This window comes from Tinamus guttatus, unplaced genomic scaffold (genome assembly GCF_059628265.1).
Source record: "Tinamus guttatus ecotype Peru unplaced genomic scaffold, ASM5962826v1 Tinamus_guttatus_pri_ptg000144l, whole genome shotgun sequence".
In the NCBI taxonomy this organism is placed as follows: Eukaryota; Metazoa; Chordata; class Aves; order Tinamiformes; family Tinamidae; genus Tinamus; species Tinamus guttatus.
In genome coordinates this window covers 814,961-830,304 of record NW_028288678.1, presented here as the reverse complement: position 1 = coordinate 830,304, position 15,344 = coordinate 814,961, and the positions used below count along the sequence as shown (strand labels likewise).

The 15,344-nt window shown below is 36.8% G+C and overlaps 1 protein-coding gene across 3 annotated transcripts in view; it reads right to left on the bottom strand.

The window, feature by feature from the left end:
* CADM2 (cell adhesion molecule 2) overlaps positions 1–15,344 on the bottom strand; it is a 599,764-nt gene that overhangs the window by 77,376 nt on the left and 507,044 nt on the right. The window lies entirely within an intron of this gene.

Sequence of the window (15,344 nt, the reverse complement as noted above, 5' to 3'; positions counted from 1 at the left end):
TGGTTATATTGTTTGATTTGTGTTGCCAGTTTATAAATAATTTATATTTCTTTTAAATTTTTAACTAGAGAGAGAAAAAAAAAAAGGTCCTTCATAGAAGCGTAACATCTCTTTCAAAAATATTCCTGAGGCTAAAAAGGAAGAAAGAGAAGTGTAAGCCATTAGGATAGCGGGAAGAGAAAAAAAAAAAAAAAAAAAAAAAAAAAAAGAAACTATGTTATAAATGCTGCCTTACTTTCTGGGGCCTTAAAGAGGTGGGTAGGTATTACTATCTGTCAGCTACTTGATACCATTGATACCAGATCAAGGACAAAACACTAGAAAATACTTTGCAAGGAACAATCTCAGGTCGGACTGGACTTAAACATAGATTAGATAAGGTGTTTTCCGGTTTCTGTAATGTGCTTTTGTATCAGGAGTCTTGCCTGCACAGCCTGGTACAGAGACTATGCAAAGAGTTGTTCAGGTGCATGAACAACCCATCACCTGTGCCACAGCTCAGCCAAGCAGCCGTTAAGATACCCCTAATGACAAATCGATAATTAAGGGCAGGTGACAGGGTTGTTCTGAGAGGAAAAAAAAAAAAAAAAGAAAAAAAGTGGAGGGGGAGACCCCTTTGCAGTCAGGAGCATTGCCCTTCCTACTGAAGGCAGTGGGGAGCATTGGGAGCAATGCTCTGGAGAGCAGCAAGTCAAGAGCCCCAGCTGCAGTCACGGCTGGGTAATCTCACGTGGAGCAAAAAGTAAGGTTCAGCCAGGGCTACAGTGATGTTATTCCAATCAGGAAAATGGGTAAGCGTTGGATCAGGAAAACAGTGATGCCCTTTACGCTCCTTTTAAATTTTGGAGTTGCAAGTACACTGGATCAGTACTGGAACACCTCCATAATAAAAGATACTCCCCAGCTCTGCCTGGGATTGGTGCCATATATTGATGTGCAAATTAGAAAGACAAATCCCCTTCCTTTCAGCCACATAATCTAAGACCTACACTCTCAGATAAAAGAGGAGAAAAAAAAAGAGAGGAGAAAGTGTATACAGATAAGTGAATAAAAAGAATAATTGTCACACTAGCTTAAATGTTTTATTGCTGTTCTCAGAGGCTTCTTTTCTGTCAAGGTATAGGTGAGATGATAAACGGCATGTTAGGATTTCATTCACTTTAAAAAAACCCTTTGATTAAACACAAAAATCTTAACAACTTGATTTCACTATAATTGTACTTCTATAGGTTTCTAATTATGTAGTCTGTATTCAAAAAGCTAAACCTCTGGGCTTCTTATACCACTGTTTACACCTTGTTGATTTCTTCTTAACCTTTAAGAGCTATTGAGAAATTAGTAGATTATTCATTTTCATCAGCTATAAGTAAAGCATGACTATAGAACAAAGGATGATAGAAACTGCAGTGGATTAAATGGACAATAACAAAAAAATGTGTTTCAAAGACATGCAAATGTCAGCAGTATTAAGATAATATGGTGCTCAAGTGAATGAATCAGAATGGCTGCTGAAAATTACTGGGATTAACCAGGAACTATGTTCCTAATGCTAATGAAGTACTGCTGGGGATAGAAAAGCAGCAGTAAAGCATAATAATAGGATGTGCGCACGTTAGTTATTATGCATTTCATAAAACAGAAGAAAATAACATCCTCTCATCTCACATGTCTTCAGATCAGTTTATAAGATTGTGTTCTTCATAAAAGTTTACAAGCACATTGCATCACGAGCCAAGGCAACAAAAGCTGGGGAAAATATTGCTTTATGAAAAATAACCAGAAGAGATGCACCATGACTCACTTTAAATGGTTTACATCTTCATACTATAGGTTTAAAAAATACACATTTTCTAAAATCAACTTGGTTTATAGACAGAGCACAACAACTCTATAAGCAGAGACAGAGGTGGAGACTGTTAGAAGGAAAAAAGGAGGTAAGAATATTTTTAATTCCCTCCCCTTTTTTCTTAATAAGTAGTATGTGTGTTGGTGATATTAATTATTATGAGCTTTTTTTTGAAGAGTCAGGATTTTAGACTGTTTAGATAATTCTGACTGAGACCATACGCAATATTCAAGTGCCTACCTCCCACTGATCTCATTAAAAGCTGTGTCCCAGTACTCACAAGAAACTGGGCCTCTGTCACTATCAGTAAGCTGAGAAATCCCTTTAAGAAACAACAGCTGCATTTGTAAGCAAGGATCAAATGTTTGTTGGCACAAGAATCAAAAAGAGGAACGTAAGGGTAGCTGATTCACTTCTGCTTTTTCCATTAATCAAATAATTGAAAATCTGAATCAGGGTTTCTCATTCATGCAAATACTACTTGTTTTAAATCATTTGTCTGTTGATGTAAGATACATTCAAAGAGAAGACTCATTAAACTAAATGACCTTCATGCATTTGGGACGCAGTAGAGCACCTAGAGAGCTGAAAGAAGTATCAATTCTGCAACCCGAACACCTTGAGTACCAACCCTGATTAGACAAGGTATACAGTTCTTGACTACCAATGCATGTAAAAAAAAATGTTTATCATAACATTTGAGGAATGTAGCAGAAGATCTTATCATCACATGCAGTATCTAACAACTAGTGACAATAAAGACATTAAAAAAATATATATGGAAATGCACTATAGATTGTTCTTTACAAGTAATCAGATGTTTGTTGATAGTTCTAATAGTTATAAGAGCACTGAAGAAATGGAAACCCATGATAAAACTATTGTGCTTAGATTAAATTTTGTCACCAGTGTCAAAAAGCCCTGGAAAAGTACTGAAGCACGCTATATTAGACCATAACAAACAGGAAAATGCTTCATGCCCTCCAGAAAATATAATGAAAGGTGAATAACAATAAACTAGGAACTTATGATTATTTGTATTTCAGTGGTGAGTCCCTTGGGTCTGTGTCAATTTCTAACTCTACAACTAACTTAAGAAAAAGTGATATAATAAAAGAAAAAAAAAAAGACAAGTATTTTTTTACTTATAGATGTCTGTTCACTTCTCCAAACGAATCATTATCTCCAAATATAAGAAACTCTTTTAATTCAAACAAACTTCTCTCATGCAGAGAATTATCCACTAGTACCTTCACAGTAATAATTTCAGCATGATAAAGGAGACATTCTCAGGGATAAAGCTCCATTAACTTTAGTCCTAGAAATCTACAATAGGCTACGCTCAGGGCCTAACAGAACAGAACCAGCTGCCCTAGATCAGTCCAGGTAGCTCAGTATCTTCTCTCTAACAGTAGATATAAACACATGTCTAGGGAAAAACAGGTCAAGAACAGATGTTGCCTTCCCAAGGTTTTTTTCTGGTTTACAACTTTCTTGGGGACTTCTGAAGCCAAATTTATTTTCAAAACATTCTGTAACCCTTAATGATTTACTCTTTCATGAATTGATGCAGTTTCCCCAATTGTTCCACAACCTTCTCTACAGTTTGCTTTCTTAAAAAAAAAGTCGCCAATGAGAACCTCAGAAAACAGAGATCCAGTCTGCAATCTCTCGTTTTCCTCCATAATAAACAGTGATGTAACAAACTCACTCAGCTTCTCTTTATACCTTCATCTTCAATTGGTTCTGTAAAACATAATGGAACATCTCCCCCTGATGCACCTCGAGAAAGATTAATTATTAATTTTAATGCTCCTTGATAGTTGCTCCTCAAACTATTTTTTTGGTCTAGCTAACTGCATTTTCTATTTTTCATCCACATTTAATGATCTTTTCTTTCACTTGAAAACAACTTCAGCTTTTTGAATTATGTTTTCTTAATTTCTAGTACTTTACCTTCTCTCTTGTTTAGACTCATTGGTTTTCTCTTCTGAAGTGTTTCTGCTTCATGTTATGTATCAACCCTGTGTTTCTGTATTTTTTTTTTCAATGTAGTCCCCAGGCTGCCTGGAAAGATTTAATTCTCTTAGCTGCTCATTTTAGGTTTTTTTTTAACAGGATTTCTCATTTTTATGTAGTTTTCCTTTTTGATGTTGATTATCATATAATTGTTTGGCCCTCCTTTTTGCCTCTAGGTACAAACTGCAACTAATATTCTTTAAAGAAGTTCCTCAACTTAGACCTGAGACAATGATGAGAGCTCCCTTGAGTTATCATTCCCTGGGATAAAATGACTCAATTTGAAGTGGTCTAGAAATTGTATATGTGAAATAAGCAGGCAGACCAGGGCTATTTGAGAGCAAAAGTAAGCTAAAAGCAATTAAGTAGTAATAATAAGTAGAAATATCTATCTGCCTCCCACTTACCTCTTCCTATCAACCCTGCTGGAAGTATAATTCCTTCTTTCCTTATCAGCTCACCCAGCTGATGAACTTCAATTTGGAGTTCTTCTCAAACAAGGAAAGGAGATGTATTCCCCTGCTTGTTTTATAGATGTGTTTTATAGATGGGTATCTCACTTTGGCAATATTGGGGTTCACCCTCATCTTCATAGTCCTTGCTACAATTTTTCCTTATAGTCTCCTCTTAAAAGTGATCAACACAAAGTATTAAGCATTGTTTAAAAAAAGAAATGAAAAAGAAAAAAAAAAAGAGAAAAATCAAAGCATATATGTATCTATGAATATCTATCAACCTGCTGCATGTTGTAAGTTGTTCCATAGTGTAAAACTCATTACAGAGTAATATGAATGTAAGTGCCTGAGAAGTAACCCTTGGTGACACTTTGGTGGCTACCCCCAAACTAACAGAGATAGCTATGTGGCAACTCAAGCTCAGGATGAAAGCAACACAGAGGAGAAAGTTCCTTTACTATGCAATAGCCATTAAAAAAAAAAAAAAAAAAAAAAACGTTTTCCAAAGTATAACACCTAAATATGCTCATCTTGTTAGCATCATTTTGATAATGGATAACCAGGACTGTGCTTCCTCTGCACAAGGCTGTTCCCGTTCTCTGTTGTGCCGTGCACAGGAACAGCTGTGCATGAAGGCATGCACACAACTCCTAAAATCTTCTGTTGAGATTTCCGCCAACTAAAAAGCATCAGTACCACCGTCTCTCAGCTAGATCATCCCCTGACTGGGTTATCCACCTTCACAGTACAGGAGGAGCTGCCTAGCCTCTCAGCTGCTTATAGCAGGTTCTTAAAGCAGGGGGAAAACATGAGCAGCTATAGCATTTTCTAGGCCAGTTCTGTTTTCCTTGTCATTCTGCATCCTCTCGGCCTGCATCTTCAACCCTTCTGTGCAAGACTAGACATTGTAGGTTCAGTCTCTCCCCGGGTTATTTCTTCTAAGTTTTGGAAACAGTTAACATCATTGTAATTATATATACTAAGCCATGAATCTGGGAAATTTGTTTTAACTAAGGAAATTAACAATCCAGGCAGTGAATTTGGGGGACTCTGTTTCTGTTGCTGCTGATGGCCTTCAGCTATTCTCTGCAACAAACTACATTTAATAGAACTAGTCAAACTGCGATCTGAGAAATTAAATTTCTCTCTCTCTTACCTACTCACTGCCATTCTTGTCAGAACTGAAATCCCACTTTCCTTGTCAACTCAATTTGTTAAGGGGCTATGCTCCAGACAACATAAAGAGCTAGCACTTTCATACCTAAAGAGGCTGGTTGCTTGGGGATTTTTCTGATTTTTTTCCCTCCCTTTCTTTCTGAGCCCCTAGCAGTTGGATTAATTGGCTGGGCTAACGCCACAATTACATGATGAGACAGTAATTTCCTTCCATCCATATAAATACTGCAAAATGCCTTGTTTGGCATATTTGCCAACATATTTTCCAAAACTGCATTTGCTCAGAGTAACTGAGAAATCGTTTCAAGTGATTTTACTAGTAATAACTCTAGGAAAACGAGGGCAAAGAGCAACTTCCACAAAATGATGAAAAAAACATATCTTCATCACTAACATATGCATCCAGCAGCATGAAATTTAACAGGTTTGTGAGCAGGGTTCACAACCTGTTCAGTGATGGGGAGAAATCTCTTTGCTGTGCAATGGAACGATTTCATCATCTCAAACCCTTCTCTTGGGTACTCCTGGAGTACACAGAACTAATATCAATGGGAACTATGACTTGCATTTTAGTGAGGAAAGGAGGATTGCCAGCAGTTTTAGATGATTCTGTAAACAAGAGCTTGCTTTACTGCATCGATGTCTCTGGTGCAAGTGTAGAAGGAGTGCTAGTGCAGTATTAGCCAGACACAGCACAGACCTTCAGCCTTTCCTGGGAAAAACTCACAACTTACAACTTTGCCTTTCCACATGTATGGCAGCCGTAACAGAACTATGCCAACAAACCTCACTGTATTGTTAACCTTCTATATTCCTATATTTCTAGGGAATATTCTGTATTTTCTGTGACCGTGGTTGTCAATCACATCTGCTATCCAGGGAACAAACTTGGCTTCTGTAATCACATAACAAAACAAATACTCAGAGTATGATTTGCATTGATGGAGTTATACTATTATATGTTTGCCTCTGTTATACTGCTAACAGTTGAATCAAGACTGCTGCAATTTTACTTGTAATTGTAGCTAATCTATTACCTATAAAACAAAAACAGATAAAAGACTGAGAATCATTTCTCTTACAAAACTATTTTTAAGGTATTTTAACTTCTGATATAGCAAATAATTTGAATTATACAGAGTGTGTTTCAGTTTTATGTATTATTCTGTTATATGGATCTTGACTTCTTTTAGAATGTGTTCCCAACTATACACAGCTCTATCAGCTTCTCTTTGCTAGGCATACCACTGAAAGTGCAACAAAAAGAATTATTTCAAAAGGCATACACATGCAAAGTGAGCACTAAAAGAGCTGCATTTAGTTGTTTTTCATACTGTACTTTCTGCAGCATTTTATGTGTAAACACTGCAGAAAAGACACATTTAAAAGAGAGGAAAAATGATTATTGAGTTGAGCCCATTACACAATATGATCATTTTGCAGAACACTAAAGAGGAAGTTCTTAAGCACTGCAGGAGGTATTATTGTAAAATGTAATTTTTAGACAGGCATTAATGCTCCTGCCTGTTTCTTTTTGTATCACACTTTTTATAACATGAATTTACCTACTCTCTGAAAAATATTAAAAAAAAAGTATAGAAGGACCCAGCTGCAAAGTGAAGATACGATCTCTCAGACAGCCAAGAGGTTTAATACAAGCTGAAATTTAATCTATTAACCATACCTACTGTATCTCAGTAAAAATGTTACCTGCTTCCTAATATATAATCTATTATATCACCGCATAATCCCACAGTGGAGTTGTAATGTCAATGAAATATTGGTATAGAAGGTTACAAGCCAAATATTTACATAATCCTTTAAAATAATTGGCTTTTTGTTGCAAAGGTATACTACCTCTCTGTAAGGTTTCCCTATGCGTTATTTTTCCCTACAATTCATATGGTAGTCTTCATAAGATTTTAAATTATTTTACTGAAAATGAACACTCATTCAATGTAGCATACAACAGATGCCTACTAAATCAATGCAGAAGATATCATTAGGATGAACTCCTTGAAAATGCTAGTAATTTAAAAATTGGCCCAATATTCAAAGAAAGTAATTATAGCAGTGATAGCACAGTGCTGGCCCATGTTGATGAGTTGGGCTTCAGCAGAGATTTCGGCTGGCATCAGTAGTCACCTACAATTCTTTTAAAAATAAACTCAGTACCAAATTTGGATACTGAAAAATGTATTATAAACAGTTACGCATATTCTGATCCAGAAATGTTCTTATACTGCCCATGTCATATAGCGCCTTCCAGCAATGTGCCAAATGTTATGGTGAGTTTGAACTGCCCATGGTTGATTTTCGCTTTACCTCTCCCGCTAGGAGAGCTCAGAATGCAATGCTTAACATCAATCAAGTTTCCATACATACACACTGCTGCCTGTATGTGTGGAGAAACTGGATGCTTAACTGGTCTACAAAGTTCTGATATCACATTTCAGAGAATATTTCAATATTGGTTCACGATATGGCCCTGCCATGTGGTTGGCAGGAACCATGGGATAAAGAGCGATTAGCATTACCTGATATGAATTATAGCACATTTGATCAAGTTAAGACTGGTTGCTTATGAGTTAATAATCACCTACCCAAATGCAGTCAATTTCTCTTCAAGAAAATGAAAGTTTATAATTATCTGAACAGAAAATAATGTATAAAATAAAATTCCTTAATAAAGAAATAAAGATGAAAAAGAACTGTTAAAAAACATATACACAAAGGAAGAAAAAGTAAAAAAGACAAGAAGAAACTTGTGAAGAAACTAGAGCAGGGAGGAAAGACAGAGACAGGACAGAAAAACCTGTATTTGTAAGAGATGAGTTTTATTTAATTGCTGAACAAGGCAAGATCAGAGAAAGGCAACTACGAACAGATACAGAGAGATTACAAGTTTCAGCAGGAAATCCCTACGTTGAAAGAGAAAAATAGGAGATTCTGGCCTAATCTCAGAGCTGTTCCACAATAACAAGGAATACAAAGCTGAGAAATGTGAGAAGGGGTTCTTACCCCTAGCTTTGTCTATGACCAATACAATATTTTTGTCCCACATACGTATTTATTTAAGAATGTATATATAAAATCTTCCAAATTGTGTGCACCTTGTACCCTGAAAACCTAACTGTAAACTCAAAGTGCTCAGAAGCCAGAAATGTGAAAATATATATAAATTTCAGTTGCTGGCAGGTATTAGGAAGTCAATGCTACCTCCGGGATCAAGGCAAAGAGATAGGAGAGTGTCTCCATTTGTTAAATGGACAGTGGTTATGACAAAATTGACAAATACTCACCCTAGGGCTCAAAATAATGATTGTCCAGATCTAAACACAAACAGGGGAAGCCCCATATATAACCTTCCTTCTTTCTGTTAACCTACTTGCTTTCTGTTGTAGGTGGTCCTTTCCAGAGAAACCTGGAAATAGACTTTTGTGATTTAGGATGTTCCATGAACAAATATGCATAAAGCTTAAGAGAGAAATACTTTCCATATTCATATTTTACTAGAATAATATTTCATCCCGGATATGTACAAACTCATGCAATTTTCCAAACCATTAATATTTATGTATACTGTCTGAATGTCCAGTTTGGGCTGTGGATTCATTCTGCCTGGTGATTTATAAACACAGAAATATGCATAGTTTTCCAGAATCATTATGATAATTCATATTTTAGGAGGAACTAATACTAGCACTCCCTTCTAGGCTTCCAAGTATTCATTGAACAACCCAGAAAAATTCTGCGGTGAATAAAATTTATGCAAAACTGATATATTTTCTTATAGAACTTTCATCTCATCTCAGTAAGGGAAGCTGGAAAGAGTATCATGATGAAGCAAGAAAAGAAAATCACACATGGACATAAAGCTGACCACTAGATTAACAAATCAGAATCTAATCCTCCTGTTACCATTACTTACAAAGTGGCATTGGCAGACTTTTTAAACCAAAACATTAACAGCTGAATATCGAGTGGGTATCCACAGTCTTCTGGGTGTCCAATTTCACACTCTTGGCATAGATTTGCAGATGTGCTAAGAACTCAGTATTATAATTCAAACCGAAGTGGAGCTATCTTCTGAATGCAATGCAATGCTATGTCAGATACTCTCAGAAAACCAGACTGTGTGTGTTTCATATTAGCCATAAAAATCTGTGAGCTTTTTAGTGAATTTTGATCTTCAGAATTGTTCTACTTCAGTTCTCAGGAGTAAATTGGAAGCAATTAAATAACCTAATTGTCCACAGGTGTGATAAAAATAAACGTTTTAGCATTTGCCAAGTTCTTGGGTACCATGGGAAGAAACACACCACCAGCTCTGAAGAAATTATTTATCATATTTTAATTCTGTGTTCTGAGGGCCTGCATCAAATAAAATCTGTGTCACACAAATCACTCACAGCAACTATTCCACTGAAAGAGTCAGGAATCCTTTCAAAGATGATACCCTGCCCATAATGACCAAATTTTCAGGAAACAAAATGTTATATTTCTTATAGTATAATGTAAGATCAGAAATTCAAACGAGTCATTTCCATCTAGCAGTTTTCAAAAGGCTTTCCTTAGTTTTGGAGATTTTTACACTTGGAATCAGTTTGAGCTCAGGTAATTATTCTGAGGAAGGGATTCTTTTCTCTCTACTACATTCTATCTTTGGGAATGAAGAAAAAAACTACTCATAAAACAAATGTTTCTATAATTTTCTAAAAACCAAACACTTGAAAACTATAGGGAAATGACTAGATGTTGAACGAAAGGAGAGCAGTGGATGTCGTCTACCTTGACTTAAGCAAAACTTCTGGCATGGTCTCCTACTCTACCCGTGTATCCGGGTTGGGATCTTGCATCTGTTCTGCCTGCGTGCACTAGTAGGTGGGTGAAAAACTAGCTGGACCGTTGGGTAGCCATTAGCAGCTGAAATACTACCTAGCAGCTGCTAGGTAGCAGAATTCTTCAGAAGTCCAACTATTTAATATATTTAAACAGATATTTCCATGTGGAAAGGTGGAAAGTACCTTGTGGATGACACTGCACTGGACATTGCAGTCAGTCTACTTGAGGGTGGAGTCACCGTGCTGAGAGACCTAGGCAGGTTGGAAAGAACAGGCACATGGGAATCTCATGAAGTTCAGTAAGGATTTCCCTGATATTTATTTGACCAAACTTTAGGTTATTTGATGCTTACAGAATCAGTGTTTATTACTGATCATTCTTTCCCCTTTTACTTTCTTCACGATCCTAAAAATAATTTTATACGAGTGAAGGATACATATGGGAACTTTCTCCCGAAATAAAATGTTTTTGTTTGTTTGTTTTTGTTTTGCATTGTATTCAAATCTCAACTACTTTCACAGCTTTGTAAGCTTACCCAGTGCATTAATAATTACATCAATAAGCAGAGATTTGGCAGACAAAGTATTCCTTGATATCTTTTCTAGCTACATAACATTTAAGTTTTCTACTACAAGAATCTTTTAGCCATGACAACAACAAAAAAGCCTTAGAATAGGCCACACTATTTTTTTCCTGCTTCTGAAGCCTGGACATGGGCTACCTTCAACTGCTGGTCATTACTCCAGCTGCTCAGGGAAGTCTGCACACTGGTTGGCAAAGAATGACTGCTAAATATCTCCTGTAACACCTTTCTGAAGCAAAAGGAGCTTTCCAGATTATTTCAACGTGGACAAATTTTCACTTTCCATTAGTCAGCCAACTCACACTATGATACGTTTTAGCTGCATGAATAGATACTTCTCTATGGCACACAGGAGACAGCCAACTCCCTCTGTTTCCTGTGCACAAATTATTCCATTATAGTTTGAAGTACTTCCTGAAAAGACACATATTAAATATGGAATTTTTCTTTTTTTTCCCTTTTTTTTTTGGCATTCAATTTTGGGTCTGTTTTGAGTCACATCAATATATGGTTCTATTAAAATGAAATGATATGTAGAGGTCATAATTTGCAATTAGAATACACTGTTAGTACAGGCAACAGTACAGACAATAGTGTCCATGGTCAATTTGCTCTTTATTCTTAAATCAGCTTACTCCTGCTTATTAAGAGAAATATTCAATGTGTTGCTATGCAGTATGACTTTATTTCTAGAGATGTAAGTCTGGACGATGCAAATGAGTTCATTAAAAGGAGGTCTGTTATTTTTGGAGGCTAATCACTTTTCCTTGTTTGGCAAAGGAAAGACTAAAAGTAAAACTACACTAACCTAAAAAGAAAAAAAAAGGCAAAAAAAAAGGAAATAAGGAAGAGCTTCTGATTATGGCCCTACTCAACTAGTTTATTTTGAAAAATGTTATGGCTGTCTGGGATCAAATCAAAAACTCTGGAAAAGACAAAATAGCTCTAAGGATTGAAAAGACAAGAAACTATCTTCCATCTGTTTTGAGAATATACAAGATTCTCACCAAAGGAGGAATGTGACAATGAATGAAAACCTCAGATACACCCATGTGGTCTTGACTTAAGTTATGTTAAGAAATGACTAAACATTATTATCTACAATTGAAAAAATGGAAATTGTTATTATAAAAATTTTCAAGAGAGTGAACAAACCAACAACTGAGTCCAGCATAGAAAGTGACTAACCTGGCAGAAACACAAATCCAAAAGAAAACTCTAAATCTAGTCTGTCAATGATTCATCAACCAAAGAAGTAACAGCCTAACACTAAACTTATGTTTGCCAAACACAAAACTATAGTTGGTCATAAGATCTGAATATAATGACTAGAGTAAGACAGAGAGAAAAAAATGCTGACTTTCACTAAGAGGAGAAGAAACATTAGAGTTGCATGTCTGTGTTGTTCCACTGTTTCCGCACTGTTAAAGTGATGGAGAAGTCTTCTAAGAAGACACCATAATTGTGATGAGGAGAATATCATCCTCTATTTTCCAACACTTTACAGGCAAACTGGCTTACCATTTAATTACCATTCAGTATTCCACAGGAGGAATATATAGACTATTGCATTTCAAATATGCACACTTTTCAGTTATAATTACACGCTGTCTTGCTTCTGACCAACATAACCCTAGGAATGATTAAGATTGCAGAAGAATATCTCAAGCAACATCATATACATTTAAAACACAGCAGCAAGAGAATCTTTACCTGGAAGAACAGCTTCTTCCTCCAAAGTAATTCCTCTACTAGTAATAAGAGCAGAGTCTGAATGGGAACCATTGACTGCACTCCTCTGCTGCAAGGACGAGCTTGGTGAGATGTGGCAAGTGTATTTTAGCTTTAGCTTCATTCTGTTTTTCCCTTTTGAATTACTCTGCAGTAGCTCTCAATATCGTGAATGGCACCATAGCTACAATCCTGCTTGACTCTTTATTAATCCCTAGCACCATTCTGAAGCTTGAGAACATCACTCAGATATAAAGAAATGTACCTATATAAATAAGCTCTCATTCACTGGTATAACTGACTGTTGCATACAAGAAACCAAATATGAAGTTGACAGAAGTGTATAGAAGTTAACCTAGAGTGTTCAAATGGCTAAGAAGGGCCACTGGTTGACTCTGAGCTCTCTATGCTGCTTGCAGTTTATTCTCCCCTTTCCTCCTCTTTAGTCTTTCATCACCTATTCATCTTGTGACACCAACTATGTGGGCTCTGAGGACCTCTCCAATTCCTCTCTCTAAGCCAGAAAGTAATCACAATGTAGGTTGGGAGCACGACATTACTATTTCTCATGCTAAGCAACTGCAAACTGCTCCCAGGAGGATGCCTATTTATTACTGGCTCCGTTCCGTAAAAGACTGACCTAATGAAGCAATGCAGAGCAGCTGATGTTGGCAGCTTTTTTATATGCACAATTAGAGGTGCATTTATTGGCACAAAATATTTGTGCCCGAAGTCCACCGCACACAGGTGCCCTGCCTTGATAATTCTGTGGTGTGGAATTTTTCCTTGGCTGCCCTTTCAAAACCATGTGAAAAATCTGCATTTGAATCCTTTAAGGTTGCAATTGACTCCTCTTTTGAAAAAAAAAATAAGAAAAGAAAATTTGTTCAGTGAATAAGCTCAATGGGATTGCCATTTTTAAATTAGTATTTCCTAATAGTAATATATATATATATAAAAGATCTACAATATTTAATGTATCAAATGTATTGCATAAGTCATGCTAAAATACATATTTTTTCGTATTTTTATTGGCTCCAAAAGGACTGGTAACAAAAAAATCTAAAATCTGAGAAGATAGCCTCCTTTTGTAACAGATTCTGATACCTTTGTCATGTGAAAAAAATGCCCATTCGTTCAATAAAGATTAGGAAAATGTGATTATAAACAGTACATAAAGTGAGATGCATCTGACCAAAAAAAAAAAAGATTTGAATTTGAGATAGATATAAATAGATATATTTAGGCATCTATATTTGGCCTCCCTAACTGCTGAGGTAGGTGCCTAGCATAAATCGGATCAGTCACGTCATAACAACACCTATTCCTCCCTCCCGGAACAAAAACAGAAGACAAACAGCAGCCCAGAGGTAGACATCTACTGTGCAGATGGTTAGAGAGAGATGGAACATCTAGTAAGTATTATACAACTCTCCTGCCTGCTCTCCCCTCAGTCCTCCATTATACCCATCTCTCCAAACATTAGCTGTTTGTCTCATAAAATAAATACATAAATAAATAAAGCCCAAAACAAAGAAATGAACCCTCCAAACCTTCTTATGATTTAAAGTTTCTAACTGTGAGGGGCAAACCGACCCTCCCTTGAAACAAGCAGCAGGGAAAGGGAAGTGCAGTGAGCCAAAGGGGAGATGGCAGCGCGCTGAGGAGGTAGTGACCCACAGAAGAGTCGGCCTGAGTCAACTCACACAGACATGGGCCTGCCCGGGGCTGCACATGCGGCCACAGGATAAACTTAGCTGGCTAATTATAATGGAGGGGCCTGTAGGCAGCTCCCAAATGGCGCTGGCAATTATGCCACCTGCATCTCCTTGTCCTTATCTATTAGAGAGGCAACATGTTCTCATGAGAACACCCTTTCGCTTGACAGTAGGTCTGTCGGATGATGTATCACTCGGGGTTCGCAGTATCAGAAGGGACAGGAGATTTATCACAAAATCACAGGGGGATTTAACTGCTAACATTTTCTTTTGCTCCTAGCTTTGAATATTCTGATTAAATGTCCTATTATACTTAGGGGTTTGAGTGGGCACACTTTCTTGCCAAAATCAGAAAGCACCAGCACCTACCTGGTGTACAAAAATAACTAAAAATATGTAATGACCACCTCACTTAAATCTTCATGCTTACTGTGCATGTTACCTGAATAGGGAAAATTAAGCACCTGGGGCTAGGATCCCTAAAGTCAATATGTCAAACAGCACTCTCAGCATGCAGCTGCTGACTGTTAGCCATGTGGAAAACACTGAGATGGAGAAAATCCTAAATTCCACCTAGCCAATTGCTCACTCAGGGCAATCAGGCCTGAACTCTTCCATAAAAACAAGCACTTCTGCTGGATTGGAAAGAAATGAGGAAACGTACTCTGTACCTCCCAATACCTAGGTGAAAGCTCAAAGGCTATTCTATAAATGGGTAGTTCTTTCTCCTTCAAGTAAATTACAAAAGCAAGAGGTGGCTGGAACTCAATTTTGTGAGTACACAGAAAAATGATTACATTGAGCACCATATACGATTAATGGGAAGGACACCCAGCCTTCTGGTCGCAAGCCAAGTAAAAGCAGGAGCTAGAAGCTGAGTTGCTCAGCTGAGTCAAAATTTGGATAAAATAAGTTACTTTAAAATTATATAGGCACACTGTAAGAAAGCAAAGCACCTATGGGTTGAAACG